General features: G+C 40.6%; 1 protein-coding gene across 25 annotated transcripts in view; it reads right to left on the bottom strand.

Moving 5' to 3' along the window:
* TENM3 (teneurin transmembrane protein 3) overlaps nucleotides 1-15599 on the bottom strand; it is a 413751-nt gene that overhangs the window by 232182 nt on the left and 165970 nt on the right. For 2 of the 25 annotated variants that reach the window (XM_062626295.1, XM_062626795.1), the window contains exons 1-2: nucleotides 11713-11843; nucleotides 10832-10921 (exon numbers count right to left, since the gene is read on the bottom strand). The exons of 20 other annotated variants lie outside the window; for them this stretch is intronic. The gene's annotated coding sequence lies outside the window, so the exon portion shown is untranslated. Of the gene's footprint in view, nucleotides 1-10831; nucleotides 10922-11712; nucleotides 11844-11870; nucleotides 12073-15599 lie in introns of those variants that run through there. 3 more of the 25 variants (XM_062626701.1, XM_062626367.1, XM_062626877.1) reach the window with 3 other exon arrangements.

The following is a 15599-nucleotide window of genomic DNA, read 5'->3' as shown; positions in this document are numbered from 1 at the left end:
AACACATATATATGTTCCAATAACATCTACCACTTTTTGATTAAAAAGTGAGTTCATTAAGCTCATTGGAACACTAGGTGTAGTGTAAACAAACTAAGGACTCCTGTGTTATTGAGGCTGTATCTAAAATTACTGTCAGGTTTTCTGTTAGTAGACACATAAGAGCTCACAATAGCTGAGATTTTAAATATGGGTTTCTGAAGTTACAGGAAACTACTACTAGTATCTTTCATGGTCTTCTCTTTGGCATGACACAGCAGATTACAAAAATAAAACAGGAGTAAAAACAAATACAAGCAGTTAAGACTTACATAACATGTACATGCATTGACAGGATTCCAGTTTGCCTATACCCCAGATATGTAATTACACTGTTTCCATAAACATGGTTCAGAAGGTAAATATTAAATTCTAAAGTTTTCTATACATTATAGATGAAGCTTTTTGCTCCTCTTCTACAGGTTTATCCTGCTCCCCTGTATGGGCACATCAACTTACACAATGCATAAAGGAATGAAGCAAGTTCATCACCTGGAAGAAGACAGCAACTTAGTAACATCTGCTTTACTAACATAGATACTTGCAAAATTCTGATACTTCAGAGAAGAGTGTACATTACTATGCTGCTGATATATTTTTCTAGTTGATCAGACCAGTAAGATAACTCTCCTTCCACCAAGCTGGTGAGGCTTTTACCACGGGAACTTTTGCAAGAAAAGAAACCTGTATTCTTCCAGCATGTCTGGATGGAAGGCATGTCAAGCACACATACATCTGCCTCACAGAACAGATTGTGTCACCTCAAAGTATGACACATCTTAAAATCTGGACACAGTGACAGGGAACTGCCTATTACCTGTTTGACTGTGAAAAGTAAACAAGTATTTTCTCTTTCTGCTCTATTTTAATCCTACTGAGGTGGAGAAGAGGTCTCCAGAGTTACGAGTGGCAAAAGTAGGTGGCTTCTCTGCAGAATTACAAGCAGCATTTGAGTGAAAGGGAAAACCATAAACGACTGATTAATAGCTTGGCTGGCAAATTCCACTATTTTACAAAAACATGCCTTCCATGCTAATAATTTTGTTTAAACAGAGCAATGGTGGCTTTATAAAAGGAGATGTAGTTCTATCCAAACCAAAAGCTACCTAGATCATCTCTCTGCCACAGGGAGATACTGAATCTATTTATTTAGTGTGAGTAATAATTGACTTAGAATGGAGGTGAGTGCACTTCTTTAGGCTATTCAGATGGATAGCCAAAAGGGGGTATTTATACATTTTTCAACCCACTTAAAATCCCATTGCAGCACTAGGACTATCATGGTACAAAGCTTTATGACTTTTACAATGGGTGTGTGTGTGTGTGTGTGCATGTAAAGGAAGAACTTAGTTTCTATGAACTAAAAAATGTATTGAAGACCTCTACATCCAGCAGAAAACACATTGGAACACTTCTTGCTTTATCTTCTCACTTAAGAAATGAAGCGTAACCACTAACATGAGCTACAGTATTTTAATTGTCTCAAAAAAAAATGGAAATGTGTATGAAAATGAGGCAAAACTGAACTTTTTTCAGGCTGATTTCATTGATAAAGGAGCAACAAATCCGGTAAGAGCTGGTACATGCAAGATACTTATGCATGCAGCCACTCAAACAGGCAGAGTGCTGAATGGGAACTGACATTTCATATTCTTGTGTGGTTTTCTCTTTTTTTTCCCGTTTTTCTTTTTCTTTTTTCTTTAAGCAGTAATAAAATCCCACTATCCTGAATTAAGAGCTATATGACAGAAAAAAATGGAAGAAAAATAATAATGCCCCCTGAGCTGCAAGCTAGTCTGTAGAATCAAGAGGCACAGCTACAGGTTGGGCGGAGAAGAGATTCAGAGCAGCCCTGCGGAGAAGGACTTGAGGGTGTTGGTTGATGAGAAAATGAACACGAGCCAGCAGTGTGTGCTTGCAGCCCAGAAAGGCAACCGTATCCTGTGCTGCATCAAAAGGATTATGACCAGCAGGTCAAAGGAGGTGATGCTGCCCCTCTACTCTGCTCTTGTGAGACCTCACCTGAAGTATTGTGTGCAGTTCTGGCATCCTCAACATAAAAAGGACATGGAACTGTTGGAACAAGTTCAGAGGAGGGCCACGAGGATGATCAGGGGACTGGAGCCCTCCTGTATGAAGACAGGCTAAGAAAGCTGGGGCTGTTCAGCCTGGAGAAGAGAAGGCTGCATGGAGACCTCATAGCAGCCTTCCAGTATCTGAAGGGGCCTATAAGGATGCTGGGGAGGGATTCTTCATTAGGAACTGTTGTGACAGGACAAGGGGTAACAGGTTAAAACTTAAACAGGGGAAGTTTAGCTTGAATATAAGGAAGAAGTTCTTTACTGTGAGGGTGGTGAGGCACTGGAATGGGTTGCCCAAGGAAGTTTTGAATGCTCCATCCCTGGTGATGCTCAAGACCAGTCCGGACAAAGCCTTGGGTGACATGGTTTAGTGTGAGGTGTCCCTGCTCATGGCAGGGGGTTGGAACTAGATGATCTTAAGGTCCTTTCCAACCCTAACTGTTCTATGATTCTATGATTCTAAGAGTTAGTAAAGTGGAGATAACAGCTATCTTTTCAGAAAAGGGAGACAGCCGTTCCAGATCTGTCAGGACCTGAAAAGCATCCATCCCTGACAGTCCCATACAAAACTCACCTGGAAGAGAAAAAGAACAAGGAAATCCAGATCTAACTGGGATAGTGGTTGAAAAATATTTTTAGACAAGCATACTGGGTGAATTTGTTGTTAGATTTTCACTGTTACACTGGAAGGTGTCAATAGCTTCTGTCAAACACAAATCTGTTCAGAGCAGACAGGTGTGTCCCTGCAAGGGCCTTTGTTTTACTCTTTTCCTCTTATCCTACCATAAGCCTGAGGCTCAATGCTTACATCTGTACTAACTCAACAGAAGCAGTTTAGTGCAAGCCTGAGTGCAAGCACTGACACACAATCATCAATAACTTGTAACTGACAGTGTTTTTCCTGCTTTAATTTCAAGCTTTGCCAACCTTGGTTCTCCCATATAACACTAACCCAATTCAGGGAAGAGGAAGGACCAGGGACTTCTCCCAACAGGTCACACAAATGAGGTTCCTATGCAGTTGGTGAATGGCATGTGCGTGTTGGTGACGCTTGTGCTGTAACCGAAAATGGACCTCGGTTTGTTCCCTTTGTTAGCATAGACAAAGACTATGCATCTGTCTCTTTTGCTCTACAATCATCTATTTTTACTCTCTACAATGCAAAAAGAAAGGGACCTGGCCGTCTGTTATCTCCCTTCTCACTGCCCTCTTTTCACCACATTGCAGGACTTGGGAAACCTGAGGAACGAGGGAACACCTTGTGGCTATAGCTGTGAGCAGTTCTCAGCAGGCAGACAGAAGCTGATATTTTCCAATGCTTCTGAAGTATGACTGTTTTGCCAGGCTTCTGGATTTATCAACATCCACAGCTTTTTATCCACTGACTTCTAGGACACTTTCTAACAGCTTCTGGCAGCAATCAGGTATAATGCTAAAGAGTTGCTGTGTTACAGCCATGAAGACAAGTGGAACATCAGCCAGCTGTGTGTAGGGGATTCCTTCCCTTGGCTAAAACACAAACCTACACGCATGCATGCATGCATATACTGTTTTAGACTAACACAGCTCAGTCTACAAATTACCTTAATAAAGGTTATAATTTCTATAATTTCTATACAGACTATGCCCAATAAACCTACTTCCATTTAACTACAGTAATTCATGGTCTGCTAAAATAGCACCCATAGCACATTTTCATATTTCTTAATAAAGACCCCCAATATAGTCTATCGCATATGAGTTTAATACTGACCACATTTGGCACAGGATACACATATGGAAACTCCACCCACATATAAAACTGCATGCAAAAAGACAGTGAAAAAATAAATCAAAGAACAGATTGTAGCACAAGCTCTGCTGTATGCTGCAGAGAGAAACCAAACACACAGGAAGGCCGATTTGTTCACTGTTGTTTTATGGGATACAGTCGCATTACAGGAAACAAAAGCAGACAATACACAAGTGGGATAACGAATGCTCAGCTCTGCCCAGTTTCACCAAGATCTCTGCAAGCAAAACCAATTACCTCAAAGGCAAAACCATAACTTTGTCTGATGTAGGTTTTTTTTTTTTTAACCTCATGTAATTGGTTCTGCTGCCATGGCTCTGATCTGCAGTAAATTAGGATTAGGTAGAAAGGACTAGGATGAAGGGGTAGTGTAAAAGCTGAAGGGCAGGAATGAGAAAAGAGAATTGATAAATAATACACAGGTCTCTTCTGTGGAAAGCTGGCAGAGCTGCTGAGGAATAACTGGAAATACTATCCAAATGCCACTGATAGGGAAAAAAAAAAAAAAAAATTATCTGGGGAGAAGACTTTACATCCAGAGAGGAACGGACTGTCTGAAAAGGCTGCTCAAGATTTCTTGACCTCAGGGGAAGAAGACAGTGGTAAATACTGGGATCTAGCACAAATGAGTAGCAGCAGGGTTTGCAGAATAAGACTATTTGAGACTGCTCTGAAGCTGCCTATTTAATGTCATGAACCTTACTGTATGTTTTGGAGAAAGGACAGCTGTTAAAAAGAAACTCTCCTGGCAAGGAAGGACGTGCCCGGCTCCATAAACCACAATGGTCGATGGAGGAGCAGAAGAAAAGGAAAACAGGGGAGGAGAAGAAAAATTCTTTGAGGTACTTCTAGGCTATGAAAAAGACTCAAATACTGACAGGGCTTTCAGTACACTTGTCAAGGAACAGTGAGATCCTCTTCAGCACAAGATCCATCAGCTCACTGCTTGTCTCTTGGTTGATGGGAGAGATCTTAAGATTCAGTATCATTACAAGACAACGGACAGGCGTATCTGTGCAGCGACCTTCCTGGAGCTATCAGATGAAAAAGCAAGCTTGACAGAGGGAGAAGACAGAATTACACTTTCAAACTCTGGCTCTATGTGTCTGCCTTCAAAAGGCTTGTCTTCCGGATGGGCATATGGAAACACACACACACATACAGATAATCCTCCCACTTTATGACAGAACATGATTGATAAGTACTAGGAGAATGCCGAGGAGCAAGCAAGAATAATTAAACAGAAAGAAAATGTAAGAAAACTATTTATACTACAAAGATGAAGGGCACTTCCATAACACAGGCAAGTAGATCAACAGACCAAATAGTGTAGATCCAATTTTTCTGTAAGGAAAAAGGGGAACATTCTCCCTCCATCTGGATGATGCTTCATGCTGAGTACACACTCTGACTCTACAACCCAGAGCTAAAGACCACACCAGAATATTGCTGGCAGCTGGCAACTTTAAAATCCTGACTAAAGTAAAGGGTCTCAGAAATGTACTGTGTATCAGGGATACTATGCTTTCTTACTGCTATAAAAGTTGTGAGGAGACAACCGTGAGATGCTTTCCAGCACTGAAGACCAAAGTGATGACAAAGTGATTCCCCTGCTCTCTTCCTGGGAGATCACCTATGTGTTGAAGAATAACAGATCATCAGTTGCAAAAGTGGAAGTTAAATACATCTACCTTCAAAGTAGCAATATTTAATCAAAATTTAGGAACAAAAGGTAAAAAAATCCATGCTCCACTCTGTCATAAACCAAGTAACAGTTGTTCTTTCAAAAAAATCTTCAAATTCAAGAAAATCTAACAACTGTGCTGAGATACTTGCCATAACCTCCTGGATGCTACCATTACAAAGCGTGTCTTGATATGCACCTGCTATTTTTCTGGTCCTTAATTTCATTTTTTTGCACCTAGATATATCACCTCAGTCCAGGTGATCTTCAAAATCCTTGCAGACAGTTCTTCTACAGGTGATAACTGCCACGTGATGCTGATATATGTTTTTTCTTTCTTTTCATCTTTTCTTATAAATCATTCCCTCTAGTCTCTAATAATTTTTAATGCTCTGCTATGAGTTTCAGCCAATTAACCCATATCTTAAGGTGCTCAAATTTGGATCTAATTTTTCCAATATCATCTTCCCTTGTATTTTGTGTATTTGTTTCAAAATTCTCCTAGTAATTATGCCAATGCCTGTGCAATGAGAGCACTATAAAAAGTGTAACTAGCACTGAGGTGTGTTCAAAGCCAGAAATTTAACATGACAGTGTTTCAGATCAGTGTAGTTTTACTCCAAAGAAAGAAACCATTTTTGAACGAGAACAAAGTTAAAAGGAGGGAAGGGAAGATGTTGGTGAGAGAACTTTGATTAAATGCTTCAATTAACATGCAATAGCTGCAATTTTATTTTTGTAAGCTTTTAAGACATCAGTACCAACTGCCATTGCAAAGCACAAGTGACAAAGGAATTTAAGCATTAGTTATACATTTTCCAAACTACTGGTTTCCAGCTTAGCCACAGCCCTCCCAGGGTTTGAGTATCTTTATAAAAACATAAATACTCACATGTTAAAACAAACAGTGTCCCTGCTGCTAAGGCTGGATGTTGTCTCGCCTTCCCTCATAGCAACTTATAAGCAGTTTAAAAAGTAGTAGAATAAAAGCTTACATGAATAGAAAACAATGACTGTCATTAAGAGATGCTTAAAGGCAGGAATATAATAGTAAAAATTAAGGTCACCTTAATATACAATTTAGGGGTATTTCTACATCACCCAAGCCAAAGGATAAACTCTTAAGTACTAAAATTTTCCATTATTAGAAAAGTTCATTTCAATGTTCAGCCTCTAACTTGTTATCCGTAATTAAGAAAAATCAGATTTCAAAGCAACAAGAGAAGACTGTGATAAAGTTATCTGAAGTACTCTCTGGCAGGGATAATGCCAGCAGAGAGGTGGTTGTCATAAAATAGCCAAATGGCTTTTTCCACCTCCATCAAGGTCACTTTACTGATGATGTGCTCAATAAGATGATAATGCATTTAACTACTTTCCTTGCATCTGACTTCGACCTTACTGCAAATCCAAATGGCCTTGTTTAACTACCCTGGCCTTTCAACATTTCCCTGAACAAAGATAATTAAGGAGATATACTGCCCCCTACTATCACTGGAATTGAAAGACAAATAAACTTTAAAGAGCACAGCCAGGTGTCTATTGCATTAATGTACAATGTTTAAGCAGCGGGTAAAATGAAATAATGGTTAAATAATTATAGAAGGTTAACAAAGTTAACTTTGTTACATAAGGCAATTCTGTTTTATTTAAAAGAAAGAACATAAAAGGCTTTCCAGGCTACTTTTTACAACTCCCCGGACAACAGTCTTTTCTTTAACACTGTTTCTGACTAAAGAGGAAAAACGATCTGCAAAAATTAACAACTCAGAAATTTCTGCACATTTGGAGCTGGCTGTATTTCATATATGGTACAATAATGTTTTATGAAAACGCAAGTCTATATGATTAAATCAAGAGCTGTTCTAATAAAAGCATTTCTGTTCATTTTTTTCCTTTGTGTGTGGTCAGCAACTATACTGGAGATACAAATTAAAGTAGTTTAAAAATTAGGTTGGCAGTCATGACAATTTGAAAGCTTAGAAGTAATGCTTTCTCACAATTTATACAATGATGAAAAATGACCAAGTAATACTGTTCTATAACAGCAGTTACTTTCTTTTTTCTTTTTATTTATACATACTCTTGCATCCCAAAGCAGTCTCCAAGATGCTAGTTCTCCTTCATACTAAGAAGGAAAAATGCAACGAAACAAACCATGTCACTAGCACTTGGACTAATAACAATTGACACCAGATAAAATAAAATAAGCAGGCAAAGCAGTTGGATGTTCTTTCTGTAGTTGCATGCAAGAGATCTTATTTTAGATTATCCTTTTTTCCTTCTAAATCTGTTTTCAAGCATCTTAGAAATACTGTTGTATAGGTCCAAATCCTCTTCAAGAGTCAGAAAGAGGCAGAATAGCAAATTGTATCAGAAAGATAAAAGCACATAACTCGCTATCAACCTGATACTAGATATGGGAGAGTTCACTGCTACTGCAAAAATTGCTGTTCCTTTGCAAAGAAAATGAAGTATGCAGAAAACCTGTTCCACGTGTTTAATCAGAGATTTCCTATAACGCAGATCTTCAGCAATGACAATATCTACTTTTGCCATTTTGTCAGGCTACCATTACTTTGAGTTGTAGATGTAGTCTGTCCAAATTCCAAAGTGTTCGTGTATTTGGCTAAATCTTTTGCTGCAATACCTCTTAATTCAGAGTCAACTCCTGAATTCTGAATACACCAGAATTTAAGCCTCCTTTAAACATACCTTCTACTACCCAATATAAAAAATCAGTGCCTTCTACTATCACTGATTACCACATCAAATACCTGAAGCTCGCAATGATTCATATACTATATCTGTGCAAAATCCCTTCTCCTGTATATAAGAAGTCATGAACAAGCCTTTCAAGCTGAGCTAGGTTTCAAAATTGTAAGCCTGTGTTTTGTTTCCCATTTAGATCCAACTAGAATAATACACTGACTCCAGATACAAGAACTCTACCACTTTCTTACATTTAAAATACTGACTTCATAAACCATGTACTTTATAGCAGCTTACAGAAAACAATTATTTCTGTTTCAAGGTTGGAAAAAAGGGTGCTTTAGCCAGTTCCAAAAGATGAATACGCACCTTGCTGTTAGCCTCAGTGAGTTCTAAACTTTTCCTGTATAATCGTGCTTCTAATTCTTTCAGTCTTAGGCAAAGAAGGTGAATGATTATTTTCCATTCATTTACAACCTTTCAGCCACCTACCTATTCTGTTCAGAGTTTAACATGGGTAAAGCTTTCTAAAAGGAACACAAGTGCCATTTTTCCCATTTGTCCCTAACATTTAAAAAGCTTCACTTACTCAGGCTGGAAAACTACAAAAGCATTTTGTTAGTACAGTTACTTTATCTCATCCCAATTCCTTATTCTGCACAAAAATCTTCAAGTGTTTGGACCTAAGAGATGTATATATCTTCAAACCATTAATCAGGTCATCAGCTCACAGCATCACCTCTCTATACATCATTGAACATATGGAAGCCCTCTTACTATTCTGAAATGCATAAACCTATAACTACATCTTGAGAAAGTCTCCCAAACCTACACAGAGTATTTAGAATTAAATAACCAGATCTTTGTAGACATGCATAAAAGATAGGAAAACTGATGTCTTTGCTCATTTGGAAAACAATACAGTGCAGTGTTATTTTCCAATATCACTGCTCAAATCCCTACATTATACAAAGTGTACATATTGTGACCTTTTATTTTCCTCATTTAGTTCAAGAAGTGAACTGGGATGCAAAACAACTTACAGAAAGAAAAGTTGTGAAGTCTGACCTCACAACTGCTTAGCAGATCATTTCAGTAATTTGGTAAGTCATGTTAAATCTTCATAGATACACATCAAACATGCAAGAACACAGCTCAAAACAACTTCAACTTGGGTCAGTTTGCATCATACACTGATGGCTGCTTACCAGCGTTCTTACTGTGGACCCTTAAAATGAACACGTACCTGACATTTTACAATTTTTATAGCATAAATTATCAATGTTTTAGACCAATACCACATCAGCTGCTTTACCCCAAAAGGAAAAAAAAAACAACTAAAAAATTATCCCATCTTGCATGGAATGTATTACTTCACACATTCTCCATTCTACTGCAAAAAGGTTAGAAAGTACAAATGACAAGTAAGCCAAAATTATCCAAATGCTAAATGGTTTTATAAAGGTTTATGTAGGTTTACTGCTAAATTGGGACAGAGACTTTTTATAAATCCCTGGAAGAAAAAAAACTATACTGTGACATATACGAGGCCATTCTCCACATACAGTTGCAGAGCAATTAACCAAAATATTTGTAACATCCGATTTGTAGTTACTGAGCTGCCGGACAGTTCTGAGCCCCAATCTGATGGATTAAAAAATGGCAAACTAGGTTTTCTGTTCTGGTTCGAACACTCCCTTTCACAAGTTTTACTCAAACAGATACACCTGAACTAACTGCGTGCATATTAAAAGATGTACCTTTTGCAAGAAAAGAAGGAAAAGGGCATTGGCAACATGCACACCACAAAGAAGTTCAGGGAAACAAACCTGGCCTATTTAGTACCATTATGCAAATGCACAAAGTCTTATCTTAATGATAGCAGTTAACATCAAGCAATCAGATCTTTGTGTCCATTAAGTAATTAATACACTTTTGAATGGCTAGGGAACTCTTGCCATCTTCAGTAACTTTTCCACACATTTTCAGTGAATTTATTCTGCAGATTAGAGAGTTTAGGAGAGAAGGTACTTGCCTTTCTCTCCCTCCATTGTTCTCTACCTTCAAAGCTGGTAACAAGCAGCTCAGTCTTTGTCCGGGGGTTTTGTAGTTCACATCCTAAGTTTCTTTCCCCATCGCTGAAATATTGGAAGGCAAGGATTCTGAAAGCTTGTCACAGTAACGGCCAGAAAACAGGCGCAAAGTTAACAAAGGAGAGCCAGCTATCACGGATCAGTGTCAGGTTTGTTTACCGGAGCAGATCAGTATTCCCCCCAAATCTTCAAAGTTCAGAGTTTTTGTTTAATAAACTGTTTGAAAAAAAATGGCAAATGGGCCTAGTGAGGTGAACATAAGCCAAGATGGTTAAAACAAAATAGTCTACAGATAGCCGGGTAGTTCAAATTCAGATTCACATGAAATAACAGCAAAACTAAACGGTAGTGTGCACAAAAGCTGTAACAGTATGTTCACGCACTGGAATACAGACAATATAATTTTAAGGAAATTGAATTGCTGACATACCTTTCTTAGGGTTTTTTTCCTCACTCCTTCCTCACAGTCTACTCTAGTAATTAACAGAGGTCTCCGGATGGCTCACTGAAATATTTAAAGCTGGGGAACAAAAGGTTTATTTTAAAAATGAAAACCTTGGCTTGTACAACTCCAGACGTGAATCTGCTTTCAATTACTGAAAGTATTTCCACTTCAGTGAAAGAGGATCAAATCTTCAACTACACCATCTTTAGGCAATGAATTTGATTATACAAAGCTTTAAAAATACAGAACGACTTTGTGACACAGCTGTATATTCTACCCGTACCATTTATTAGGTATACAGAAAAGAAGGAGCTAGCACTTTAAATGAGAAGCAAACAGAAATGTAGCCGCTCACAGCAGCACTGTACTTCCATACCGCAGCTCTGCTTCAGGGTTTAGTTTTTTTTTCAGGTGCCCACATAAATGTCAGAGATTACACTAAGCTTTAAAGGCAGGATTTTACAATCCTTTAGACAGGAACCTAGGTTGACTACCCCCCCCCCCCCCCCCATGCTTTTATTTGCATTATTTGCACTGTTGTAAAGTTACATTTTTCTTTCTGGACTTTTGGACTAGCACCATCTCCTTCACATCCCCCCAGTGCAGCAGGTACCGTAGCCTCTAGGAACCACAGTAATTAAAAGCACTTTACACTCTTCCCAACATACAAGCACAACAGGCGAGGCAGATCCAAGGCTTACTCTCCACAGCGAGATGCAATACCTTCAATGCAAATTGTGCAAAAACTTCCTATTTCTCACACCTCCGATTCCGCAAACCTATCCTACCGCATCCCCAGCCCAGCCAAACGCCGGGCCAGGCTCTTGCAGCAGCAGCAAGGCAAGGAACACGAGAAAAGCGGTTACCTCTCGGCTTAGCAACACTACAAACACGACACCCGCACTCCGCGGCCGCCCGGCGCTGCTCCCCGCGCTGCCCGAGCCGCCGAATGCGCCAGCGCCACCCCCGGCACCCGGCCCGCACCAGCGCCACCTCCGCCCCCCGGCCCCGCCCCGCGCCCCACCTCAGCGATCTGTAGCGTTCCGTAGCGTTCCTTCCGCTCCGCGCCGCCGCCCAGCCCAGTCTGCGGCGGGTGGCCCGGCGAGCCCCCGCGCCGGCAGGCAGCCGCCTGCCGCGATAGGCTGAGGCGCCGGTGTTTACTCCCCGGCGAGGAACGGGGGCCGGGCCTGGCACCGCGTAACCCTTTCGAGGCCGCGGCGAGCAGAACGGTTATGGCTGGAGGTGGGGGTCCCTTCCGCTGTCGAGGGCGGCGGGGCTCCCAGGGGCTTATCACAAAGCAGGTTTTCCGTCACACAAGCCAAACTTTACCTGCAGCCCTCCTGCTAGCACCAGTTGTCAAGTCTGACGCATTTTCGCAAATTAAGTCGGTACTCCGGGAAGGTGAATTCCCGTTCGGGCACCCGCACCCGATTCCCGTCGCCGCGGCACTCCCCTCCTGAACCATGGGCCAGGCGCAGGTGCTGGCACAGAGAGGTTACGACCTCTCATCACGCAGCACCTGTGCTTTAACTGAAACAGAAATACCTCCCCTCGAGGTACCACCTTAGGAGACGATTTTTCTCTACATCTAAATAAATACTCACCGTGAGAGGTGGTGAGACACGAGAACAGGTCACCCAGAGAAGCTGTGGCAGCCTCATCCCTGGCAGTGTTCAAGGTAAGGTTAGATGGGGCTTTCGGCGACTTGGTCTGGTGTCCCAGCCTGTGGCAAGGGGTCGGAACTAGATGGTCTTTAAGGTGCCTTCCAACCCAAACCAGTCTTTGATTCTATGATGTGTGTGGGCACAGATACAATAAACCCAGCTTACTTCAAAATGTTCTACTTGACAATTTATAATCACATCTGCTCCCAGTGAAACCTCGAGCCGCAGCCCAATCTGACTGGACACGCAACCAGGTGCATTGCGTTACAGCTGCCAGATAATGCTAACGACTAACAGAGAATACAGCAGTCACATTACTCACCATTCATCTCTGAAATACTGTAGAGACTGGAGCAACTAGATGCCTACATTTGTACACTGAAAGAGTACAAAGAGTTGAAAGAGTACAAATGTACTCTTTCAAAATAGAAAACCCTATTTCCAGCTAGTAATCAAGTTAATGCCTGTCTTTAGTAAAAGAACGAATTTTTTTTTTTAAATATTACTTCTTTTTAATTACCCCCCTCGTGGAACACAGAACTCCTTTAAAATGGCTGTGGGAATGACACCTCCAGCTTCATTTTTAACATCACTACACAAAGAACCTTCTGAGTTGGCTTAGAAAGTACAGAGATATGTAGTAATTCCTACAAAGCTTCTCATGTTTTTTTTCACCTTGGACCTTTGCTAATACCAACTAACCTCAACTCCCCTTGTCCCATTACAAGATCTGTTGCTGACACAGTCCCAAGTGATCACAGCAGCTACCCAGAGGCCAGATTTTGCCAAAAAAACAGATCAAGATCTTGTTAATGACTACACAATAATTCCAGGGAAGACAATAACATTCCAGAATATGCTTCAAGACTGTTATGTAGAAGGCTGCAATAAAAGCACATATTTTAGATGTATTATTCATAAGAATTTAAAAATATTCAAAAAGCTCACACAATTAGTCCTCATTTGCAACTTCCTAGAGAGACAAAGACTATGCAGAGTGAAATAGCAGAATTTGGTGAAATGGGGGAAAATACTGAGCTAAGTAGCCAGGTCCTGATGAGGGCACTCTGGACTGCCAATGGGAAAAGTACTGAAAAATATTCCAAGGTAACAGCATTAATACTGCCTCTCAAACTGAAGCCCTTTGAGTTAGACTTGCAACAGACTATGTGTGCTTCTCCTTTGTGCTTTCTCCTAGCACAAAGGAAAAAACTGCAGTTCAGTCACCACTGACTTCCACTTTGCTCAGGCTTTTGGGGTTGTGTGTGTATGTGCTGAAAATTGGAAGCTTTTCGTAGTTCATGTTCTGGACAGACTCACATCTGCAATAGCTGCAAGACCAGCCAAGAGGAGAGGTATGAGATGAAATCATGAACTAATACAGTCAGTTAAGGAAGCAAGTCTTCAAGCAGTTCCACAGCACTGCTCGTATTCTCTGCATCTCTTCCAAGAGGTCTAGTTATAATAAATGGGGTATTAGATCATGCAAAGACTATTTTCCAATCTGCTTGAATGGAGTACCTACGGATAAGCACTTTCTGCCATTGAAAAATCTACTGAGTAGGTAATTAATTTGAGCACAGGTCCTTACAGATCTTGAAAGAAAGGAATGGGAGCTGGATGCTTGGAGTGAGCTCATGCAGAGCTGTATTGCTTGTTTGGGAATTACTGCTCTCAGAAGGCACATGTACTTGCACCCCCTCTCCAGAAGACTGCCGTGGGTTTGTGCAGGGAGCAGGATATTGGGTCCTCCAAGAGCCCCTCTTTCCAAAACAAAGGTACCTTGTCACTATCCCCTTAGATGTTCTGTACCATTCTTCTACAAATGTGTACCACTGTACGTTCGCTATCTGAGGATAGCAGCCTATTAAAACAGTAAGATTCTGCCTCTGCTAATTATGCCAGTGCTGACCTTCCTTTAGCCGGATCATCTCTCCATCCAGGAACAGAGCTGAATATCACTGTGGTGGATCCTCTTTTCTCCATTTTGAGCCAGTGGCAATGGAATTTTCCTTTGCTTTGGATGCCCCCTGTGCTGTGATTCCACTGTCCCATTAATGCCAGCACAAATGATTTATGAAATCTATTAGGGGCAACACTAAAGACATCTGAAACATAGGTATTCGCTTACAAAAATATTTATATGGAATGGACAAATGGGGGTAAAGCAAACTCCAGCACAGATACCACACTTTATGCTGACATTGCTCAAGCCCTAAGAGTAGAAAGATCAAACAATGCCTTGGTGATGGGTGAGGGTGAAGAACAGCATATATGCTTCATTCAGAGGGAAAGAAGCACTTTTTCCTTTTTTTTTTTTTAATTTGGTCAGAAGGATTATTACTGTAAATTATGCAGCGCATTAACCACTGAATTTGAACCCATTTTTAGTCTTTATTAATAACTCATTATAGTCCTTTTTGTTAATGTGGAATAAATTAGAGCTCTGTTAATCCATGCAGCTATCTGCAGGTACATTTATCACTATGGTAGCCACTTTTACTCTCCTTACTGGAAGCTGCATTTCATGGGCAACAGACACTCATCCCCTGCTGAACTCACATCACAGTGGCCTTTTCAGGTCACTGGCAGGGTCACCTGAAAACGTACCTTTTTTAAAGGACTGAAAGGTACCACACAGCTGGCCTTGACATATGTGAAAGAATTTCTCTCTCTCTCTCTTGTATTGCCACAATTTAGATCAGTAAAAACAACCAAGCTGGGGCTTTGCTGGTATAAAAGGGCAAGGAACTGCTAACAGGATGTTCTTTGTGGGAACTCAAAGCTTTTGGAACTGATTCCTCTTCCCTGATCCAGAAGAGCTCAAATTTTATGGTCTTCATAGCATGTTGCATAGTGCATATTTTTCCAGAGCATATGAAAACGGGAGAATTGTGAATGTGGTTAGCTTCTGGAGGCAGGGCTTTGTTTCAGCTTTCAAACTGTCTGGTTTGCATTTGGTCGAGGAGGGAGGGCTACTGCAGCTTAGTCACAATGATAAGTTTTGTATTTGTTTTTGAATTCGTATCAAGTTTTCAGGAATTTAAAAGCAGTAACAAACAGCCATATTCACTCTCTGTTAAAGATAA

Source organism: Pezoporus occidentalis, unplaced genomic scaffold (assembly GCF_034315485.1).
Source record: "Pezoporus occidentalis ecotype Australia unplaced genomic scaffold, CSIRO_AGI_Poc_V1 ctg1, whole genome shotgun sequence".
In the NCBI taxonomy this organism is placed as follows: domain Eukaryota; kingdom Metazoa; phylum Chordata; class Aves; order Psittaciformes; family Psittacidae; genus Pezoporus; species Pezoporus occidentalis.
Note: the sequence above shows the minus strand (reverse complement) of the source record. Positions and strands in the feature narration are given on the sequence as shown.